Here is a 24,218-nt window from a genome sequence, read left to right as displayed (position 1 = left end):
TTCCTAGGACCGGTTTCTGGCATTTCAGCCGTCTTCAGCCAGGCTTGCTTGAATCCAGTGGCAAAGTGAGCAAGGGACTCACGTCTGAGCATACCCTGCCAACTTATGGCGAACAAAGGGGTACAAAAGGGGGTGGTGATGGAGGGAGCATCAGAACCAATCAAACACTCACACCCAGTCAACAGATCTGGGTTTGATCCATCACCGTTCTTTAGCCCACTCTGCCACCCCAGTTCAGACATGGCCATATGCAAATCAGTCTGACCCTGTGCCTCATGGGAACAGTCCAGCCCGAACTGCCAAGCCATGCCTTCCCTGGACCGGAAACAAGCTACCTAGGACTGGTTTCTGGCATTTCAGCCGTCTTCAGCCAGGCTTGCTTGAATCCAGTGGCAAAGTGAGCAAGGGACTCACGTCTGAGCATACCCTGCCAACTTATGGCGAACAAAGGGGTACAAAAGGGGGTGGTGATGGACGGAGCATCAGAACCAATCAAACACTCACACCCAGTCAACAGATCTGGGTTTGATCCATCACCGTTCTTTAGCCCACTCTGCCACCCCAGTTCAGACATGGCCATGCTCAGACGTGAGTCCCTTGCTCACTTTGCCACTGGATTCAAGCAAGCCTGGCTGAAGACGGCTGAAATGCCAGAAACCGGTCCTAGGAAGCTTGTTTCCGGTCCAGGGAAGGCATGGCTTGGCAGTTCGGGCTGGACTGTTCCCATGAGGCACAGGGTCAGACTGATTTGCATATGGCCATGTCTGAACTGGGGTGGCAGAGTGGACTAAAGAACGGTGATGGATTAAACGCAGATCTGTTGACTGGGTGTGAGTGTTTGATTGGTTCTGATGCTCCGTCCATCACCACCCCCTTTTGTACTGTTTCAGGGTTTAGGGCAGTGCAGTGGTTTTTGGGCAGTGTAGGGGTTGTGCGGGGGCTGGTGTTTCAGGGTTTAGGGCAGTGCAGTGGTGTACATGCAGTGTAGAAGGTCGTGCGGGGCTGGTGTTTCAGGGTTTAGGGCAGTGCAGTGGTGTTCAGGCAGTGTAGGGGGTTGTGCAGGAGCTGGTGTTTCAGGGTTTAGAGTAGTGGTGTTCGGGAAGTGTAGGGGGTCATGCTGGGGCTGGTGTTTCAGGGTTTAAGGCAGTGCAGTGGTGTTCGGACAGTGTAGGGGGTCTTGCACAGGGTGTTGTTTCAGGGTTTAGGGCATTGGTGTTCAGGCAGTGTAGGGCGTCTTGCGGGGGTGCTGTTTCAGGGTTTAGGGCTGTGCAGTGGTGTTCGGGCAGTGTAGGTGGTGATGCTGGGGCTGGTTTTTCAGGGGTTAGGGCAGTGCTGTGGAGTTCGGGTAGTGTAGGGGGTTGTGCAGGAGCTGGTGTTTCAGGGTTTAGGGGTACAAAAGGGGGTGGTGATGGACGGAGCATCAGAACCAATCAAACACTCACACCCAGTCAACAGATCTGGGTTTGATCCATCACCGTTCTTTAGCCCACTCTGCCACCCCAGTTCAGACATGGCCATATGCAAATCAGTCTGACCCTGTGCCTCATGGGAACAGTCCAGCCCGAACTGCCAAGCCATGCCTTCCCTGGACCGGAAACAAGCTTCCTAGGACCGGTTTCTGGCATTTCAGCCGCCTTCAGCCAGGCTTGCTTGAATCCAGTGGCAGTGAGCAAGGGACTCACGTCTGAGCATACCCTGCCAACTTATGGCGAACAAAGGGGTACAAAAGGGGGTGGTGATGGACGGAGCATCAGAACCAATCAAACCCTCACACCCAGTCAACAGATCTGGGTTTGATCCATCACCATTCTTTAGCCCTCTCTGCCACCCCAGTTCAGACATGGCCATATGCAAATTAGTCTGACCCTGTGCCTCATGGGAACTGCCAAGCCATGCCTTCCCTGGACCGGAAACAAGCTTCCTAGGACCGGTTTCTGGCATTTCAGCCGTCTTCAGCCAGGCTTGCTTGAATCCAGTGGCAAAGTGAGCAAGGGACTCACGTCTGAGCATACCCTGCCAACTTATGGCGAACAAAGGGGTACAAAAGGGGGTGGTGATGGACGGAGCATCAGAACCAATCAAACACTCACACCCAGTCAACAGATCTGGGTTTAATCCATCACTGTTCTTTAGCCCACTCTGCCACCCCAGTTCAGACATGGCCATATGCAAATCAGTCTGACCCTGTGCCTCATGGGAACAGTCCAGCCCGAACTGCCAAGCCATGCCTTCCCTGGACCGGAAACAAGCTTCCTAGGACCGGTTTCTGGCATTTCAGCCGTCTTCAGCCAGGCTTGCTTGAATCCAGTGGCAGTGAGCAAGGGACTCACGTCTGAGCATACCCTGCCAACTTATGGCGAACAAGGGGTACAAAAGGGGGTGGTGATGGACGGAGCATCAGAACCAATCAAACACTCACACCCAGTCAACACATCTGGGTTTGATCCATCACCGTTCTTTAGCCCACTCTGCCACCCCAGTTCAGACATGGCCATATGCAAATCAGTCTGACCCTGTGCCTCATGGGAACAGTCCAGCCCGAACTGCCAAGCCATGCCTTCCCTGGACCGGAAACAAGCTTCCTAGGACCGGTTTCTGGCATTTCAAACGTCTTCAGCCAGGCTTGCTTGAATCCAGTGGCAAAGTGAGCAAGGGACTCACGTCTGAGCATACCCTGCCAACTTATGGCGAACAAAGGGGTACAAAAGGGGGTGGTGATGGACGGAGCATCAGAACCAATCAAACACTCACACCCAGTCAACAGATCTGGGTTTGATCCATCACCGTTCTTTAGCCCACTCTGCCACCCCAGTTCAGACATGGCCATATGCAAATCAGTCTGACCCTGTGCCTCATGGGAACAGTCCAGCCCGAACTGCCAAGCCATGCCTTCCCTGGACAGGAAACAAGCTACCTAGGACCGGTTTCTGGAATTTCAGCCGTCTTCAGCCAGGCTTGCTTGAATCCAGTGGCAAAGTGAGCAAGGGACTCATGTCTGAGCATACCCTGCCAACTTATGGCGAACAAAGGGGTACAAAAGGGGGTGGTGATGGACGGAGCATCAGAACCAATCAAACACTCACACCCAGTCAACAGATCTGGGTTTGATCCATCACCGTTCTTTAGCCCACTCTGCCACCCCATATGAAAAGGAAAAAATTGGTTCTGTTGGGGGTGAACTTGATTTAAGGAACACTGAATGTGTACAAGAGGTTATTACAAAAAAGTGTACCTAATCACAAGCAAACACACCCACATAAAAATTATTACTCTAACTAACGCAAAGTGATTTTTGTTCTCAATGTATTTTTAAATGTATTTTTAAATGTACACAATTATTATTGCAACATAAGACTGACCCAAAAGACAATACATAAACACATTTGGTGAACAATAGTGTACAATCACATTAACAATCAACATAGACTTGACATCATGGACATATATTTAGACAAAAACATTAAAAGATTGATGATCCGTGGTTCGTAGCATAAAACACCACAATATGTATTATTCAATATTCCAATGGTGGAGTTGCATGGATCAATCAAATAGATAACGTCGACGTTTCGACCCTAGGAATACGTGTGAATTTATACGCATCAAAGTCGGGTCTTCATCAGGACAACGACAACCAGTCAGTCTGTAATTACAGAACATATAATCAAAATCTCAAAGTTATGTGTGTGTTTACGTAATTATTCTACAGCGATTATGTGGCTGCTGCTCACCTGAGGACTAAGAATCGATTTGTATATATATCCTTGTGTCGCATACGGTGAAAGCAATCCAAATTATCCCTGCGACATGGCAAAAACCTACAACAAATAACGCAAATTAACTCTCAAGTATGGTAAAATATATACTCATAGTCCGTAAGGTGACTTATCGCCGGCACATACCTTACGAAGCTCCTGCGTAGGGCAGACAATTACCATCAAGGCGATCAACAATGTCTACAAATAAACGCATATTGGATTTCGTTAGTAGCGTAGTGAATAACGAAATTAATTTAAACAGCCACGTCTTTATAGACTAAAATGTACATAGCCCGGTCTGAGACTGAATCTATGATACCGTCCTTAGACTGGTATCCACACTGAATGGTAACTCCCAGAGCGATGTCAAAATTCGTCTACAGTGACCCCTGAACGTAAAGGCATACTCAAAATACCAATACACAACAAACGTATTCAAGCTATGAAAAACGAACAAACCGAAAAAATCCGGTTTAGAAACTTGCATTAACGCCCTACAGAAACCCGTGAAATTGACTATAACAAGGGCAAACAACACAGAGTGAGTAACGACCGCCGCTGAAAAGCGTGCGCCTCTGATCTAAATGTAAATGCTCCCAGACTTACTTAGAGCCGAATGAATCAGCTTCCAATCTCACACAGTCCCGACAAACAATGAGCCGACCCTGGAGGTGCAGTCAGCTGCTTAAGTAAACGCGCGCGAAAAGGCGTGTCAGTCAAATTGAAAACACGACATGGAGCGGGGGCCAAAGTTGAAGCAGATTTTATTCAGAAAACGTGAAAGCGGACTCTTTAAGGCCCTGGAATGGGAGTCTTACTAAATGTGTAGTCTCCAGCTAGAAAATCAGAGTAGTATATCAAAACGTGGAGGGGGGCCTGGGTGGAACAGGGTTTAGACCGTCGTTCACATGTATGTTAGTGAAACGCTTCCGCGTAAAGAATATAAGCACCCCATTAATTATGAACTATTTTCCAACCGGTATTTCTTAGGGAATGTATTCAATAAAGACATAGATGTATATGTATATAATGTATGAGAAAACTCGGCGTACGGAAGCAAAAACCTTCCATGAAAGGAACCGACGGCGTTACCAATCCAGATCCATCCAAGTTCACATATCTGCATTAATGTAATTTGTCTGGAAAACAGATTGGAAAAAAGGGGGTAGGATATAGCTTTGATCACATGTTAAGCTCAACGTTATAAAACACAGTTGAATTTATGTGAAGTAAAACACAAATGTGGGGGTAAGTTCACAGTATACAGATACAGCCTACAATCTACTCATTTGAATATAGGTCTCCTCATGCTCATTCAGCCCATGGTCAACAGCCTCAAGGGTATGTATCCAACGACATTCCTTGTAGTTGAGGGAACTAGCCATATTACCACCCCTCTGATGGATAACAATCTTTTCAATAACCCACCATTCAATTTGTTCATGAGTATGACCCATAGTGGTAAAATGTTCCACAAGGGGAGCACCTTGTGTCTTGCATTTTATTCTACTTGTATGTTGTTGGATTCTGTTCTTCACTTTCTGGGTCGTTTGTCCTACATAAATCAGGGAACATGGGCATCTGATTGCATAGATGACATTTTGGGTATTGCAATTCGTGAATTGATCCAGGCTGTATGTTTTGCCCCGATGTGTAAAGTTATTTCCAGGCACAGTGTATTGACATACTTTACATTTACTGCATCTATGATGACCAGTTACGGGTGGTAGACTGAGTAGTGATCTGGTGTCAGGGTGTCTAGGTGGTTCTAAATAGGAAGATACCACATGGTCTTTGATATTCTTAGCACGCTTAAAGGCAAACAAAGGGGGTGCGGGCATGTTAATCTCCGAACCAACTAGATTCCAATATTTCTTGATCACCCTCTTTATCTCATTGCTGCGGGTGTTAAACGTGGTGACACATACCAACTTATCCATCTCTTGATTTTTGGGTTGTATCTCCAACAGGGATTCCCTGGGTCTATACCAGGCTCTTTTTCTGGCTCTGTTGAGGAGTCCCTTTGGGTAACCTCTTTCCCTTAATTTGACAATGAGGATATCAGATTCCTTAAAGTAGTCCTTCCTTCTGCTACAATTACGGCGTAAGCGCAGGAATTGTCCATAAGGGAGATTATCCCTGAGGTTCCTAGGGTGGTGTGAATGATATTGCAACAAGGTGTTTCTATCAGTTGGTTTTTTGTAAAGGTTCATTATTATTTTACCATCCTCCTCCTCTAGTGTTAGATCCAAAAATGGAATGGAATCTTTATTATGAGTCAGGGTAAATTGGATGTCCGTACTGCAAGAGTTAAGCCAGGACAAGAAAGAATTCAGTCGGTTCTCAGTGCCAGTCCACAGCATAATGATGTCGTCAATATATCGCTTCCAAGCTGATATATTGTCAATGTATGGGTTGTGATCTGAGTAGATGTTTTTATCCTCGAAATCATCCATAAACAGATTCGCCAGACTAGGCGCAAATCCAGCGCCCATCGCTACACCTCTGCATTGGAAGTAGAAGGTATTCTGAAAAATGAAATAATTTTTCGTCGTTGCAATCTGTAATAGTTGCACCAAAAATTCCGTCGGGATCCAGTGTGGTTTAGGGCGAGTATCCAGTATCTTCCTGATGACTTCAATTGCTTCTTTCTGTGGAATGCTCGTATATAGTGAGCACACATCCAGTGTGACAAATAGTTGTGTTGATTTATCAAATGGTTGATTCTCAAATATCTGTATAGTGTGCATCGTGTCACGGAGATATGATCTTGTTTCCTGCACAAACGGCTGTAAAAAACTATCCAGGTATTGATTAAGGGGTTCCAATATTGATCCACATCCGGATATGATTGGTCTTCCCGGTGGTTTTTGTAAGTTCTTATGAATCTTAGGGATGGTATAGATTGTGGGAATCCTCGGATTATCTCTATTGAGGAACTTACATTCCGGTTCTGAAAGAAAACCTTCTTCGATCCCTCGATTCGTAAGGTCTCTGATCATTTTGGCAATCTCCTTAGTAGGGTCACAAGGGCTCAAAGCATAGCTGGTCGTACAACTGAGTTGCTGGTTAATCTCATTGACGTAGTCTTCGGTGTTCTGTATCACTACCGCTCCCCCTTTGTCAGCCGTCTTCAGCCAGGCTTGCTTGAATCCAGTGGCAAAGTGAGCAAGGGACTCATGTCTGAGCATACTCTGCCAACTTATGGCGAACAAAGGGGTACAAAAGGGGGTGGTGATGGACGGAGCATCAGAACCAATCAAACACTCACACCCAGTCAACAGATCTGGGTTTGATCCATCACCGTTCTTTAGCCCACTCTGCCACCCCAGTTCAGACATGGCCATATGAAAATCAGTCTGACCCTGTGCCTCATGGGAACAGTCCAGCACGAACTGCCAAGCCATGCCTTCCCTGGACCGGAAACAAGCTTCCTAGGACCGGTTTTTGGCATTTCAGCCGTCTTCAGCCAGGCTTGCTTGAATCCAGTGGCAAAGTGAGCAAGGGACTCATGTCTGAGCATACCCTGCCAACTTATGGCGAACAAGGGGTACAAAAGGGGGTGGTGATGGACGGAGCATCAGAACCAATCAAACACTCACACCCAGTCAAGAGATCTGGATTTGATCCATCACCGTTCTTTAGCCCACTCTGCCACCCCAGTTCAGACATGGCCATATGCAAATCAGTCTGACCCTGTGCCTCATGGGAACAGTCCAGCCCGAACTGCCAAGCCATGCCTTCCCTGGACCGGAAACAAGCTTCCTAGGACCGGTTTCTGGCATTTCAGCCGTCTTCAGCCAGGCTTGCTTGAATCCAGTGGCAAAGTGAGCAAGGGACTCATGTCTGAGCATACCCTGCCAACTTATGGCGAACAAAGGGGTACAAAAGGGGGTGGTGATGGACGGAGCATCAGAACCAATCAAACCCTCACACCCAGTCAACAGATCTGGGTTTGATCCATCACCGTTCTTTAGCCCACTCTGCCACCCCAGTTCAGACATGGCCATATGCAAATCAGTCTGACCCTGTGCCTCATGGGAACTGCCAAGCCATGCCTTCCCTGGACCGGAAACAAGCTTCCTAGGACCGGTTTCTGGCATTTCAGCCGTCTTCAGCCAGGCTTGCTTGAATCCAGTGGCAAAGTGAGCAAGGGACTCACGTCTGAGCATACCCTGCCAACTTATGGCGAACAAAGGGGTACAAAAGGGGGTGGTGATGGACGGAGCATCAGAACCAATCAAACACTCACACCCAGTCAACAGATCTGGGTTTGATCCGTCACCGTTCTTTAGCCCACTCTGCCACCCCAGTTCAGACATGGCCATATGCAAATCAGTCTGACCCTGTGCCTCATGGGAACAGTCCAGCCCGAACTGCCAAGCCATGCCTTCCCTGGACCGGAAACAAGCTACCTAGGACCGGTTTCTGGCATTTCAGCCGTCTTCAGCCAGGCTTGCTTGAATCCAGTGGCAAAGTGAGCAAGGGACTCACGTCTGAGCATACCCTGCCAACTTATGGCGAACAAAGGGGTACAAAAGGGGGTGGTGATGGACGGAGCATTAGAACCAATCAAACACTCACACCCAGTCAACAGATCTGGGTTTGATCCATCACCGTTCTTTAGCCCACTCTGCCACCCCAGTTCAGACATGGCCATGCTCAGACGTGAGTCCCTTGCTCACTTTGCCACTGGATTCAAGCAAGCCTGGCTAAAGACGGCTGAAATGCCAGAAACCGGTCCTAGGAAGCTTGTTTCCGGTCCAGGGAAGGCATGGCTTGGCAGTTCGGGCTGGACTGTTCCCATGAGGCACAGGGTCAGACTGATTTGCATATGGCCATGTCTGAACTGGGGTGGCAGAGTGGACTAAAGAACGGTGATGGATTAAACGCAGATCTGTTGACTGGGTGTGAGTGTTTGATTGGTTCTGATGCTCCGTCCATCACCACCCCCTTTTGTACTGTTTCAGGGTTTAGGGCAGTGCAGTGGTTTTTGGGCAGTGTAGGGGTTGTGCGGGGGCTGGTGTTTCAGGGTTTAGGGCAATGCAGTGGTGTACATGCAGTGTAGAAGGTCGTGCGGGGCTGGTGTTTCAGGGTTTAGGGCAGTGCAGTGGTGTTCAGGCAGTGTAGGGGGTTGTGCAGGAGCTGGTGTTTCAGGGTTTAGAGTAGTGGTGTTCGGGCAGTGTAGGGGGTCATGCTGGGGCTGGTGTTTCAGGGTTTAAGGCAGTGCAGTGGTGTTCGGACAGTGTAGGGGGTCTTGCACAGGGTGTTGTTTCAGGGTTTAGGGCATTGGTGTTCAGGCAGTGTAGGGCGTCTTGCGGGGGTGGTGTTTCAGGGTTTAGGGCTGTGCAGTGGTGTTCGGGCAGTGTAGGTGGTGATGCTGGGGCTGGTTTTTCAGGGGTTAGGGCAGTGCTGTGGAGTTCGGGTAGTGTACGGGGTTGTGCAGGAGCTGGTGTTTCAGGGTTTAGGGGTACAAAAGGGGGTGGTGATGGACGGAGCATCAGAACCAATCAAACACTCACACCCAGTCAACAGATCTGGGTTTGATCCATCACCGTTCTTTAGCCCACTCTGCCACCCCAGTTCAGACATGGCCATATGCAAATCAGTCTGACCCTGTGCCTCATGGGAACAGTCCAGCCCGAACTGCCAAGCCATGCCTTCCCTGGACCGGAAACAAGCTTCCTAGGACCGGTTTCTGGCATTTCAGCTGCCTTCAGCCAGGCTTGCTTGAATCCAGTGGCAGTGAGCAAGGGACTCACGTCTGAGCATACCCTGCCAACTTATGGCGAACAAAGGGGTACAAAAGGGGGTGGTGATGGACGGAGCATCAGAACCAATCAAACCCTCACACCAAGTCAACAGATCTGGGTTTGATCCATCACCGTTCTTTAGCCCACTCTGCCACCCCAGTTCAGACATGGCCATATGCAAATCAGTCTGACCCTGTGCCTCATGGGAACTGCCAAGCCATGCCTTCCCTGGACCGGAAACAAGCTTCCTAGGACCGGTTTCTGGCATTTCAGCCGTCTTCAGCCAGGCTTGCTTGAATCCAGTGGCAAAGTGAGCAAGGGACTCACGTCTGAGCATACCCTGCCAACTTATGGCGAACAAAGGGGTACAAAAGGGGGTGGTGATGGACGGAGCATCAGAACCAATCAAACACTCACACCCAGTCAACAGATCTGGGTTTAATCCATCACTGTTCTTTAGCCCACTCTGCCACCCCAGTTCAGACATGGCCATATGCAAATCAGTCTGACCCTGTGCCTCATGGGAACAGTCCAGCCCGAACTGCCAAGCCATGCCTTCCCTGGACCGGAAACAAGCTTCCTAGGACCGGTTTCTGGCATTTCAGCCGTCTTCAGCCAGGCTTGCTTGAATCCAGTGGCAGTGAGCAAGGGACTCACGTCTGAGCATACCCTGCCAACTTATGGCGAACAAGGGGTACAAAAGGGGGTGGTGATGGACGGAGCATCAGAACCAATAAAACACTCACACCCAGTCAACACATCTGGATTTGATCCATCACCGTTCTTTAGCCCACTCTGCCACCCCAGTTCAGACATGGCCATATGCAAATCAGTCTGACCCTGTGCCTCATGGGAACAGTCCAGCCCGAACTGCCAAGCCATGCCTTCCCTGGACCGGAAACAAGCTTCCTAGGACCGGTTTCTGGCATTTCAAACGTCTTCAGCCAGGCTTGCTTGAATCCAGTGGCAAAGTGAGCAAGGGACTCACGTCTGAGCATACCCTGCCAACTTATGGCGAACAAAGGGGTACAAAAGGGGGTGGTGATGGACGGAGCATCAGAACCAATCAAACACTCACACCCAGTCAACAGATCTGGGTTTGATCCATCACCGTTCTTTAGCCCACTCTGCCACCCCAGTTCAGACATGGCCATATGCAAATCAGTCTGACCCTGTGCCTCATGGGAACAGTCCAGCCCGAACTGCCAAGCCATGCCTTCCCTGGACCGGAAACAAGCTACCTAGGACCGGTTTCTGGCATTTCAGCCGTCTTCAGCCAGGCTTGCTTGAATCCAGTGGCAAAGTGAGCAAGGGACTCATGTCTGAGCATACCCTGCCAACTTATGGCGAACAAAGGGGTACAAAAGGGGGTGGTGATGGACGGAGCATCAGAACCAATCAAACACTCACACCCAGTCAACAGATCTGGGTTTGATCCATCACCGTTCTTTAGCCCACTCTGCCACCCCAGTTCAGACATGGCCATATGCAAATCAGTCTGACCCTGTGCCTCATGGGAACAGTCCAGCCCGAACTGCCAAGCCATGCCTTCCCTGGACCGGAAACAAGCTTCCTAGGACCGGTTTCTGGCATTTCAGCCGCCTTCAGCCAGGCTTGCTTGAATCCAGTGGCAGTGAGCAAGGGACTCACGTCTGAGCATACCCTGCCAACTTATGGCGAACAAAGGGGTACAAAAGGGGGTGGTGATGGACGGAGCATCAGAACCAATCAAACCCTCACACCCAGTCAACAGATCTGGGTTTGATCCATCACCGTTCTTTAGCCCACTCTGCCACCCCAGTTCAGACATGGCCATATGCAAATCAGTCTGACCCTGTGCCTCATGGGAACTGCCAAGCCATGCCTTCCCTGGACCGGAAACAAGCTTCCTAGGACCGGTTTCTGGCATTTCAGCCGTCTTCAGCCAGGCTTGCTTGAATCCAGTGGCAGTGAGCAAGGGACTCACGTCTGAGCATACCCTGCCAACTTATGGCGAACAAAGGGGTACAAAAGGGGGTGGTGATGGACGGAGCATCAGAACCAATCAAACACTCACACCCAGTCAACAGATCTGGGTTTGATCCATCACCGTTCTTTAGCCCACTCTGCCACCCCAGTTCAGACATGGCCATATGCAAATCAGTCTGACCCTGTGCCTCATGGGAACAGTCCAGCCCGAACTGCCAAGCCATGCCTTCCCTGGACCGGAAACAAGCTACCTAGGACCGGTTTCTGGCATTTCAGCCGTCTTCAGCCAGGCTTGCTTGAATCCAGTGGCAAAGTGAGCAAGGGACTCACGTCTGAGCATACCCTGCCAACTTATGGCGAACAAAGGGGTACAAAAGGGGGTGGTGATGGACGGAGCATCAGAACCAATCAAACACTCACACCCAGTCAACAGATCTGGGTTTGATCCATCACCGATCTTTAGCCCACTCTGCCACCCCAGTTCAGACATGGCCATATGCAAATCAGTCTGACCCTGTGCCTCATGGGAACAGTCCAGCCTGAACTGCCAAGCCATGCCTTCCCTGGACCGGAAACAAGCTACCTAGGACCGGTTTCTGGCATTTCAGCCGTCTTCAGCCAGGCTTGCTTGAATCCAGTGCCAAAGTGAGCAAGGGACTCACGTCTGAGCATACCCTGCCAACTTATGGCGAACAAGGGGTACAAAAGGGGGTGGTGATGGACGGAGCATCAGAACCAATCAAACACTCACACCCAGTCAACAGATCTGGGTTTGATCCATCACCGTTCTTTAGCCCACTCTGCCACCCCAGTTCAGACATGGCCATATGAAAATCAGTCTGACCCTGTGCCTCATGGGAACAGTCCAGCACGAACTGCCAAGCCATGCCTTCCCTGGACCGGAAACAAGCTTCCTAGGACCGGTTTTTGGCATTTCAGCTGTCTTCAGCCAGGCTTGCTTGAATCCAGTGGCAAAGTGAGCAAGGGACTCATGTCTGAGCATACCCTGCCAACTTATGGCGAACAAGGGGTACAAAAGGGGGTGGTGATGGACGGAGCATCAGAACCAATCAAACACTCACACCCAGTCAAGAGATCTGGATTTGATCCATCACCGTTCTTTAGCCCACTCTGCCACCCCAGTTCAGACATGGCCATGCTCAGACGTGAGTCCCTTGCTCACTTTGCCACTGGATTCAAGCAAGCCTGGCTGAAGACGGCTGAAATGCCAGAAACCGGTCCTAGGAAGCTTGTTTCCGGTCCAGGGAAGGCATGGCTTGGCAGTTCGGGCTGGACTGTTCCCATGAGGCACAGGGTCAGACTGATTTGCATATGGCCATGTCTGAACTGGGGTGGCAGAGTGGACTAAAGAATGGTGATGGATTAAACGCAGATCTGTTGACTGGGTGTGAGTGTTTGATTGGTTCTGATGCTCCGTCCATCACCACCCCCTTTTGTACTGTTTCAGGGTTTAGGGCAGTGCAGTGGTTTTTTGGCAGTGTAGGGGTTGTGCGGGGGCTGGTGTTTCAGGGTTTAGGGCAGTGCAGTGGTGTACATGCAGTGTAGAAGGTCATGCGGGGCTGGTGTTTCAGGGTTTAGGGCAGTGCAGTGGTGTTCAGGCAGTGTAGGGGGTTGTGCAGGAGCTGGTGTTTCAGGGTTTAGAGTAGTGGTGTTCGGGCAGTGTAGGGGGTCATGCTGGGGCTGGTGTTTCAGGGTTTAAGGCAGTGCAGTGGTGTTCGGACAGTGTAGGGGGTCTTGCACAGGGTGTTGTTTCAGGGTTTAGGGCATTGGTGTTCGGGCAGTGTAGGGCGTCTTGCGGGGGGTGGTGTTTCAGGGTTAAGGGCTGTGCAGTGGTGTTCGGGCAGTGTAGGTGGTGATGCTGGGGCTGGTTTTTCAGGGGTTAGGGCAGTGCTGTGGAGTTCGGGCAGTGTAGGGGGTTGTGCAGGAGCTGGTGTTTCAGGGTTTAGGGGTACAAAAGGGGGTGGTGATGGACGGAGCATCAGAACCAATCAAACACTCACACCCAGTCAACAGATCTGGGTTTGATCCATCACCGTTCTTTAGCCCACTCTGCCACCCCAGTTCATACATGGCCATATGCAAATCAGTCTGACCCTGTGCCTCTTGGGAACAGTCCAGCCCGAACTGCCAAGCCATGCCTTCCCTGGACCGGAAACAAGCTTCCTAGGACCGGTTTCTGGCATTTCAGCCGTCTTCAGCCAGGCTTGCTTGAATCCAGTGGCAAAGTGAGCAAGGGACTCACGTCTGAGCATACCCTGCCAACTTATGGCGAACAAAGGGGTACAAAAGGGGGTGGTGATGGACGGAGCATCAGAACCAATCAAACACTCACACCCAGGCAACAGATCTGGGTTTGATCCATCACCGTTCTTTAGCCCACTCTGCCACCCCAGTTCAGACATGGCCATATGCAAATCAGTCTGACCCTGTGCCTCATGGGAACAGTCCAGCCCGAACTGCCAAGCCATGCCTTCCCTGGACCGGAAACAAGCTACCTAGGACCGGTTTCTGGCATTTCAGCCGTCTTCAGCCAGGCTTGCTTGAATCCAGTGGCAAAGTGAGCAAGGGACTCACGTCTGAGCATACCCTGCCAACTTATGGCGAACAAGGGGTACAAAAGGGGGTGGTGATGGACGGAGCATCAGAACCAATCAAACACTCACACCCAGTCAACAGATCTGGGTTTGATCCATCACCGTTCTTTAGCCCACTCTGCCACCCCAGTTCAGACATGGCCATATGCAAATCAGTCTGACCCTGTGCCTCATGGGAACAGTCCAGCCCGAACTGCCAAGCCATGCCTTCCCTGGACCGGAAACAAGCTACCTAGGACCGGTTTCTGGCATTTCAGCCGTCTTCAGCCAGGCTTGCTTGAATCCAGTGGCAAAGTGAGCAAGGGACTCATGTCTGAGCATACCCTGCCAACTTATGGCGAACAAAGGGGTACAAAAGGGGGTGGTGATGGACGGAGCATCAGAACCAATCAAACACTCACACCCAGTCAACAGATCTGGGTTTGATCCATCACCGTTCTTTAGCCCACCCTGCCACCCCAGTTCAGACATGGCCATATGCAAATCAGTCTGACCCTGTGCCTCATGGGAACAGTCCAGCCCGAACTGCCAAGCCATGCCTTCCCTGGACCGGAAACAAGCTTCCTAGGACCGGTTTCTGGCATTTCAGCCGCCTTCAGCCAGGCTTGCTTGAATCCAGTGGCAGTGAGCAAGGGACTCACGTCTGAGCATACCCTGCCAACTTATGGCGAACAAAGGGGTACAAAAGGGGGTGGTGATGGACGGAGCTTCAGAACCAATCAAACCCTCACACCCAGTCAACAGATCTGGGTTTGATCCATCACCGTTCTTTAGCCCACTCTGCCACCCCAGTTCAGACATGGCCATATGCAAATCAGTCTGACCCTGTGCCTCATGGGAACTGCCAAGCCATGCCTTCCCTGGACCGGAAACAAGCTTCCTAGGACCGGTTTCTGGCATTTCAGCCGTCTTCAGCCAGGCTTGCTTGAATCCAGTGGCAGTGAGCAAGGGACTCACGTCTGAGCATACCCTGCCAACTTATGGCGAACAAAGGGGTACAAAAGGGGGTGGTGATGGACGGAGCATCAGAACCAATCAAACACTCACACCCAGTCAACAGATCTGGGTTTGATCCATCACCGTTCTTTAGCCCACTCTGCCACCCCAGTTCAGACATGGCCATATGCAAATCAGTCTGACCCTGTGCCTCATGGGAACAGTCCAGCCCGAACTGCCAAGCCATGCCTTCCCTGGACCGGAAACAAGCTACCTAGGACCGGTTTCTGGCATTTCAGCCGTCTTCAGCCAGGCTTGCTTGAATCCAGTGGCAAAGTGAGCAAGGGACTCACGTCTGAGCATACCCTGCCAACTTATGGCGAACAAAGGGGTACAAAAGGGGGTGGTGATGGACGGAGCATCAGAACCAATCAAACACTCACACCCAGGCAACAGATCTGGGTTTGATCCATCACCGTTCTTTAGCCCACTCTGCCACCCCAGTTCAGACATGGCCATATGCAAATCAGTCTGACCCTGTGCCTCATGGGAACAGTCCAGCCCGAACTGCCAAGCCATGCCTTCCCTGGACCGGAAACAAGCTTCCTAGGACCGGTTTCTGGCATTTCAGCCGTCTTCAGCCAGGCTTGCTTGAATCCAGTGGCAAAGTGAGCAAGGGACTCATGTCTGAGCATACCCTGCCAACTTATGGCGAACAAAGGGGTACAAAAGGGGGTGGTGATGGACGGAGCATCAGAACCAATCAAACCCTCACACCCAGTCAACAGATCTGGGTTTGATCCATCACCGTTCTTTAGCCCACTCTGCCACCCCAGTTCAGACATGGCCATATGCAAATCAGTCTGACCCTGTGCCTCATGGGAACTGCCAAGCCATGCCTTCCCTGGACCGGAAACAAGCTTCCTAGGACCGGTTTCTGGCATTTCAGCCGTCTTCAGCCAGGCTTGCTTGAATCCAGTGGCAAAGTGAGCAAGGGACTCACGTCTGAGCATACCCTGCCAACTTATGGCGAACAAAGGGGTACAAAAGGGGGTGGTGATGGACGGAGCATCAGAACCAATCAAACACTCACACCCAGTCAACAGATCTGGGTTTGATCCATCACCGTTCTTTAGCCCACTCTGCCACCCCAGTTCAGACATGGCCATATGCAAATCAGTCTGACCCTGTGCCTCATGGGAACAGTCCAGCCCGAACTGCCAAGCCATGCCTTCCCTGGACCGGAAACAAGCTACCTAGGACCGGTTTCTGGCATTTCAGCCGTCTTCAGCCAGGCTTGCTTGAATCCAGTGGCAAAGTGAGCAAGGGACTCACGTCTGAGCATACCCTGCCAACTTATGGCGAACAAAGGGGTACAAAAGGGGGTGGTGATGGACGGAGCATCAGAACCAATCAAACACTCACACCCAGTCAACAGATCTGGGTTTGATCCATCACCGTTCTTTAGCCCACTCTGCCACCCCAGTTCAGACATGGCCATGCTCAGACGTGAGTCCCTTGCTCACTTTGCCACTGGATTCAAGCAAGCCTGGCTGAAGACGGCTGAAATGCCAGAAACCGGTCCTAGGAAGCTTGTTTCCGGTCCAGGGAAGGCATGGCTTGGCAGTTCGGGCTGGACTGTTCCCATGAGGCACAGGGTCAGACTGATTTGCATATGGCCATGTCTGAACTGGGGTGGCAGAGTGGACTAAAGAACGGTGATGGATTAAACGCAGATCTGTTGACTGGGTGTGAGTGTTTGATTGGTTCTGATGCTCCGTCCATCACCACCCCCTTTTGTACTGTTTCAGGGTTTAGGGCAGTGCAGTGGTTTTTGGGCAGTGTAGGGGTTGTGCGGGGGCTGGTGTTTCAGGGTTTAGGGCAATGCAGTGGTGTACATGCAGTGTAGAAGGTCGTGCGGGGCTGGTGTTTCAGGGTTTAGGGCAGTGCAGTGGTGTTCAGGCAGTGTAGGGGGTTGTGCAGGAGCTGGTGTTTCAGGGTTTAGAGTAGTGGTGTTCGGGCAGTGTAGGGGGTCATGCTGGGGCTGGTGTTTCAGGGTTTAAGGCAGTGCAGTGGTGTTCGGACAGTGTAGGGGGTCTTGCACAGGGTGTTGTTTCAGGGTTTAGGGCATTGGTGTTCAGGCAGTGTAGGGCGTCTTGCGGGGGTGGTGTTTCAGGGTTTAGGGCTGTGCAGTGGTGTTCGGGCAGTGTAGGTGGTGATGCTGGGGCTGGTTTTTCAGGGGTTAGGGCAGTGCTGTGGAGTTCGGGTAGTGTAGGGGGTTGTGCAGGAGCTGGTGTTTCAGGGTTTAGGGGTACAAAAGGGGGTGGTGATGGACGGAGCATCAGAACCAATCAAACACTCACACCCAGTCAACAGATCTGGGTTTGATCCATCACCGTTCTTTAGCCCACTCTGCCACCCCAGTTCAGACATGGCCATATGCAAATCAGTCTGACCCTGTGCCTCATGGGAACAGTCCAGCCCGAACTGCCAAGCCATGCCTTCCCTGGACCGGAAACAAGCTTCCTAGGACCGGTTTCTGGCATTTCAGCCGCCTTCAGCCAGGCTTGCTTGAATCCAGTGGCAGTGAGCAAGGGACTCACGTCTGAGCATACCCTGCCAACTTATGGCGAACAAAGGGGTACAAAAGGGGGCGGTGATGGACGGAGCATCAGAACCAATCAAACCCTCACACCAAGTCAACAGATCTGGGTTTGATCCATCACCGTTCTTTAGCCCACTCTGCCACCCCAGTTCAGACATGGCCATATGCAAATCAGTCTGACCCTGTGCCTCATGGGAACTGCCAAGCCATGCCTTCCCTGGACCGGAAACAAGCTTCCTAGGACCGGTTTCTGGCATTTCAGCCGTCTTCAGCCAGGCTTGCTTGAATCCAGTGGCAAAGTGAGCAAGGGACTCACGTCTGAGCATACCCTGCCAACTTATGGCGAACAAAGGGGTACAAAAGGGGGTGGTGATGGACGGAGCATCAGAACCAATCAAACACTCACACCCAGTCAACAGATCTGGGTTTAATCCATCACTGTTCTTTAGCCCACTCTGCCACCCCAGTTCAGACATGGCCATATGCAAATCAGTCTGACCCTGTGCCTCATGGGAACAGTCCAGCCCGAACTGCCAAGCCATGCCTTCCCTGGACCGGAAACAAGCTTCCTAGGACCGGTTTCTGGCATTTCAGCCGTCTTCAGCCAGGCTTGCTTGAATCCAGTGGCAGTGAGCAAGGGACTCACGTCTGAGCATACCCTGCCAACTTATGGCGAACAAGGGGTACAAAAGGGGGTGGTGATGGACGGAGCATCAGAACCAATCAAACACTCATACCCAGTCAACACATCTGGATTTGATCCATCACCGTTCTTTAGCCCACTCTGCCACCCCAGTTCAGACATGGCCATATGCAAATCAGTCTGACCCTGTGCCTCATGGGAACAGTCCAGCCCGAACTGCCAAGCCATGCCTTCCCTGGACCGGAAACAAGCTTCCTAGGACCGGTTTCTGGCATTTCAAACGTCTTCAGCCAGGCTTGCTTGAATCCAGTGGCAAAGTGAGCAAGGGACTCACGTCTGAGCATACCCTGCCAACTTATGGCGAACAAAGGGGTACAAAAGGGGGTGGTGATGGACGGAGCATCAGAACCAATCAAACACTCACACCCAGTCAACAGATCTGGGTTTGATCCATCACCGTTCTTTAGCCCACTCTGCCACCCCAGTTCAGACATGGCCATATGCAAATCAGTCTGACCCTGTGCCTCATGGGAACAGTCCAGCCCGAACTGCCAAGCCATGCCTTCCCTGGACCGGAAACAAGCTACCTAGGACCGGTTTCTGGCATTTCAGCCGTCTTCAGCCAGGCTTGCTTGAATCCAGTGGCAAAGTGAGCAAGGGACTCATGTCTGAGCATACCCTGCCAACTTATGGCGAACAAAGGGGTACAAAAGGGGGTGGTGATGGACGGAGCATCAGAACCAATAAAACACTCACACCCAGTCAACAGATCTGGGTTTGATCCATCACCGTTCTTTAGCCCACTCTGCCACCCCAGTTCAGACATGGCCATATGCAAATCAGTCTGACCCTGTGCCTCATGGGAACAGTCCAGCCCGAACTGCCAAGCCATGCCTTCCCTGGACCGGAAACAAGCTTCCTAGGACCGGTTTCTGGCATTTCAGCCGCCTTCAGCCAGGCTTGCTTGAATCCAGTGGCAGTGAGCAAGGGACTCACGTCTGAGCATACCCTGCCAACTTATGGCGAACAAAGGGGTACAAAAGGGGGTGGTGATGGACGGAGCATCAGAACCAATCAAACACTCACACCCAGTCAACAGATCTGGGTTTGATCCATCACCGTTCTTTAGCCCACTCTGCCACCCCAGTTCAGACATGGCCATATGCAAATCAGTCTGACCCTGTGCCTCATGGGAACAGTCCAGCCCGAACTGCCAAGCCATGCCTTCCCTGGACCGGAAACAAGCTACCTAGGACCGGTTTCTGGCATTTCAGCCGTCTTCAGCCAGGCTTGCTTGAATCCAGTGGCAAAGTGAGCAAGGGACTCACGTCTGAGCATACCCTGCCAACTTATGGCGAACAAAGGGGTACAAAAGGGGGTGGTGATGGACGGAGCATCAGAACCAATCAAACACTCACACCCAGTCAACAGATCTGGGTTTGATCCATCACCGAGCTTTAGCCCACTCTGCCACCCCAGTTCAGACATGGCCATATGCAAATCAGTCTGACCCTGTGCCTCATGGGAACAGTCCAGCCTGAACTGCCAAGCCATGCCTTCCCTGGACCGGAAACAAGCTACCTAGGACCGGTTTCTGGCATTTCAGCCGTCTTCAGCCAGGCTTGCTTGAATCCAGTGCCAAAGTGAGCAAGGGACTCACGTCTGAGCATACCCTGCCAACTTATGGCGAACAAGGGGTACAAAAGGGGGTGGTGATGGACGGAGCATCAGAACCAATCAAACACTCACACCCAGTCAACAGATCTGGGTTTGATCCATCACCGTTCTTTAGCCCACTCTGCCACCCCAGTTCAGACATGGCCATATGAAAATCAGTCTGACCCTGTGCCTCATGGGAACAGTCCAGCACGAACTGCCAAGCCATGCCTTCCCTGGACCGGAAACAAGCTACCTAGGACCGGTTTCTGGCATTTCAGCCGTCTTCAGCCAGGCTTGCTTGAATCCAGTGGCAAAGTGAGCAAGGGACTCATGTCTGAGCATACCCTGCCAACTTATGGCGAACAAAGGGGTACAAAAGGGGGTGGTGATGGACGGAGCATCAGAACCAATCAAACACTCACACCCAGTCAACAGATCTGGGTTTGATCAATCACCGTTCTTTAGCCCACTCTGCCACCCCAGTTCAGACATGGCCATGCTCAGACGTGAGTCCCTTGCTCACTTTGCCACTGGATTCAAGCAAGCCTGGCTGAAGACGGCTGAAATGCCAGAAACCGGTCCTAGGAAGCTTGTTTCCGGTCCAGGGAAGGCATGGCTTGGCAGTTCGGGCTGGACTGTTCCCATGAGGCACAGGGTCAGACTGATTTGCATATGGCCATGTCTGAACTGGGGTGGCAGAGTGGACTAAAGAATGGTGATGGATTAAACGCAGATCTGTTGACTGGGTGTGAGTGTTTGATTGGTTCTGATGCTCCGTCCATCACCACCCCCTTTTGAACTGTTTCAGGGTTTAGGGCAGTGCAGTGGTTTTTTGGCAGTGTAGGGGTTGTGCGGGGGCTGGTGTTTCAGGGTTTAGGGCAGTGCAGTGGTGTACATGCAGTGTAGAAGGTCATGCGGGGCTGGTGTTTCAGGGTTTAGGGCAGTGCAGTGGTGTTCAGGCAGTGTAGGGGGTTGTGCAGGAGCTGGTGTTTCAGGGTTTAGAGTAGTGGTGTTCGGGCAGTGTAGGGGGTCATGCTGGGGCTGGTGTTTCAGGGTTTAAGGCAGTGCAGTGGTGTTCGGACAGTGTAGGGGGTCTTGCACAGGGTGTTGTTTCAGGGTTTAGGGCATTGGTGTTCGGGCAGTGTAGGGCGTCTTGCGGGGGGTGGTGTTTCAGGGTTAAGGGCTGTGCAGTGGTGTTCGGGCAGTGTAGGTGGTGATGCTGGGGCTGGTTTTTCAGGGGTTAGGGCAGTGCTGTGGAGTTCGGGCAGTGTAGGGGGTTGTGAAGGAGCTGGTGTTTCAGGGTTTAGGGGTACAAAAGGGGGTGGTGATGGACGGAGCATCAGAACCAATCAAACACTCACACCCAGTCAACAGATCTGGGTTTGATCCATCACCGTTCTTTAGCCCACTCTGCCACCCCAGTTCATACATGGCCATATGCAAATCAGTCTGACCCTGTGCCTCTTGGGAACAGTCCAGCCCGAACTGCCAAGCCATGCCTTCCCTGGACCGGAAACAAGCTTCCTAGGACCGGTTTCTGGCATTTCAGCCGTCTTCAGCCAGGCTTGCTTGAATCCAGTGGCAAAGTGAGCAAGGGACTCACGTCTGAGCATACCCTGCCAACTTATGGCGAACAAAGGGGTACAAAAGGGGGTGGTGATGGACGGAGCATCAGAACCAATCAAACACTCACACCCAGGCAACAGATCTGGGTTTGATCCATCACCGTTCTTTAGCCCACTCTGCCACCCCAGTTCAGACATGGCCATATGCAAATCAGTCTGACCCTGTGCCTCATGGGAACAGTCCAGCCCGAACTGCCAAGCCATGCCTTCCCTGGACCGGAAACAAGCTACCTAGGACTGGTTTCTGGCATTTCAGCCGTCTTCAGCCAGGCTTGCTTAAATCCAGTGGCAAAGTGAGCAAGGGACTCATGTCTGAGCATACCCTGCCAACTTATGGCGAACAAAGGGGTACAAAAGGGGGTGGTGATGGACGGAGCATCAGAACCAATCAAACACTCACACCCAGTCAACAGATCTGGGTTTGATCCATCACCGTTCTTTAGCCCACTCTGCCACCCCAGTTCAGACATGGCCATATGCAAATCAGTCTGACCCTGTGCCTCATGGGAACAGTCCAGCCCGAACTGCCAAGCCATGCCTTCCCTGGACCGGAAACAAGCTACCTAGGACCGGTTTCTGGCATTTCAGCCGTCTTCAGCCAGGCTTGCTTGAATCCAGTGGCAAAGTGAGCAAGGGACTCACGTCTGAGCATACCCTGCCAACTTATGGCGAACAAGGGGTACAAAAGGGGGTGGTGATGGACGGAGCATCAGAACCAATCAAACACTCACACCCAGTCAACAGATCTGGGTTTGATCCATCACCGTTCTTTAGCCCACTCTGCCACCCCAGTTCAGACATGGCCATATGCAAATCAGTCTGACCCTGTGCCTCATGGGAACAGTCCAGCCCGAACTGCCAAGCCATGCCTTCCCTGGACCGGAAACAAGCTACCTAGGACCGGTTTCTGGCATTTCAGCCGTCTTCAGCCAGGCTTGCTTGAATCCAGTGGCAAAGTGAGCAAGGGACTCATGTCTGAGCATACCCTGCCAACTTATGGCGAACAAAGGGGTACAAAAGGGGGTGGTGATGGACGGAGCATCAGAACCAATCAAACACTCACACCCAGTCAACAGATCTGGGTTTGATCCATCACCGTTCTTTAGCCCACTCTGCCACCCCAGTTCAGACATGGCCATATGCAAATCAGTCTGACCCTGTGCCTCATGGGAACAGTCCAGCCCGAACTGCCAAGCCATGCCTTCCCTGGACCGGAAACAAGCTTCCTAGGACCGGTTTCTGGCATTTCAGCCGCCTTCAGCCAGGCTTGCTTGAATCCAGTGGCAGTGAGCAAGGGACTCACGTCTGAGCATACCCTGCCAACTTATGGCGAACAAAGGGGTACAAAAGGGGGTGGTGATGGACGGAGCATCAGAACCAATCAAACCCTCACACCCAGTCAACAGATCTGGGTTTGATCCATCACCGTTCTTTAGCCCACTCTGCCACCCCAGTTCAGACATGGCCATATGCAAATCAGTCTGACCCTGTGCCTCATGGGAACTGCCAAGCCATGCCTTCCCTGGACCGGAAACAAGCTTCCTAGGACCGGTTTCTGGCATTTCAGCCGTCTTCAGCCAGGCTTGCTGGAATCCAGTGGCAGTGAGCAAGGGACTCACGTCTGAGCATACCCTGCCAACTTATGGCGAACAAAGGGGTACAAAAGGGGGTGGTGATGGACGGAGCATCAGAACCAATCAAACACTCACACCCAGTCAACAGATCTGGGTTTGATCCATCACCGTTCTTTAGCCCACTCTGCCACCCCAGTTCAGACATGGCCATATGCAAATCAGTCTGACCCTGTGCCTCATGGGAACAGTCCAGCCCGAACTGCCAAGCCATGCCTTCCCTGGACCGGAAACAAGCTACCTAGGACCGGTTTCTGGCATTTCAGCCGTCTTCAGCCAGGCTTGCTTGAATCCAGTGGCAAAGTGAGCAAGGGACTCACGTCTGAGCATACCCTGCCAACTTATGGCGAACAAAGGGGTACAAAAGGGGGTGGTGATGGACGGAGCATCAGAACCAATCAAACACTCACACCCAGTCAACAGATCTGGGTTTGATCCATCACCGATCTTTAGCCCACTCTGCCACCCCAGTTCAGACATGGCCATATGCAAATCAGTCTGACCCTGTGCCTCATGGGAACAGTCCAGCCTGAACTGCCAAGCCATGCCTTCCCTGGACCGGAAACAAGCTACCTAGGACCGGTTTCTGGCATTTCAGCCGTCTTCAGCCAGGCTTGCTTGAATCCAGTGCCAAAGTGAGCAAGGGACTCACGTCTGAGCATACCCTGCCAACTTATGGCGAACAAGGGGTACAAAAGGGGGTGGTGATGGACGGAGCATCAGAACCAATCAAACACTCACACCCAGTCAACAGATCTGGGTTTGATCCATCACCGTTCTTTAGCCCACTCTGCCACCCCAGTTCAGACATGGCCATATGCAAATCAGTCTGACCCTGTGCCTCTTGGGAACAGTCCAGCCCGAACTGCCAAACCATGCCTTCCCTGGACCGGAAACAAGCTTCCTAGGACCGGTTTCTGGCATTTCAGCCGTCTTCAGCCAGGCTTGCTTGAATCCAGTGGCAAAGTGAGCAAGGGACTCACGTCTGAGCACACCCTGCCAACTTATGGCGAACAAAGGGGTAC

Source organism: Triturus cristatus, chromosome 1_1, assembly GCF_964204655.1.
Source record: "Triturus cristatus chromosome 1_1, aTriCri1.1, whole genome shotgun sequence".
NCBI classification, from domain to species: Eukaryota; Metazoa; Chordata; class Amphibia; order Caudata; family Salamandridae; genus Triturus; species Triturus cristatus.
The sequence above is the reverse complement of the archived record's forward strand: the minus strand, read 5'-3'. Positions refer to the sequence as shown.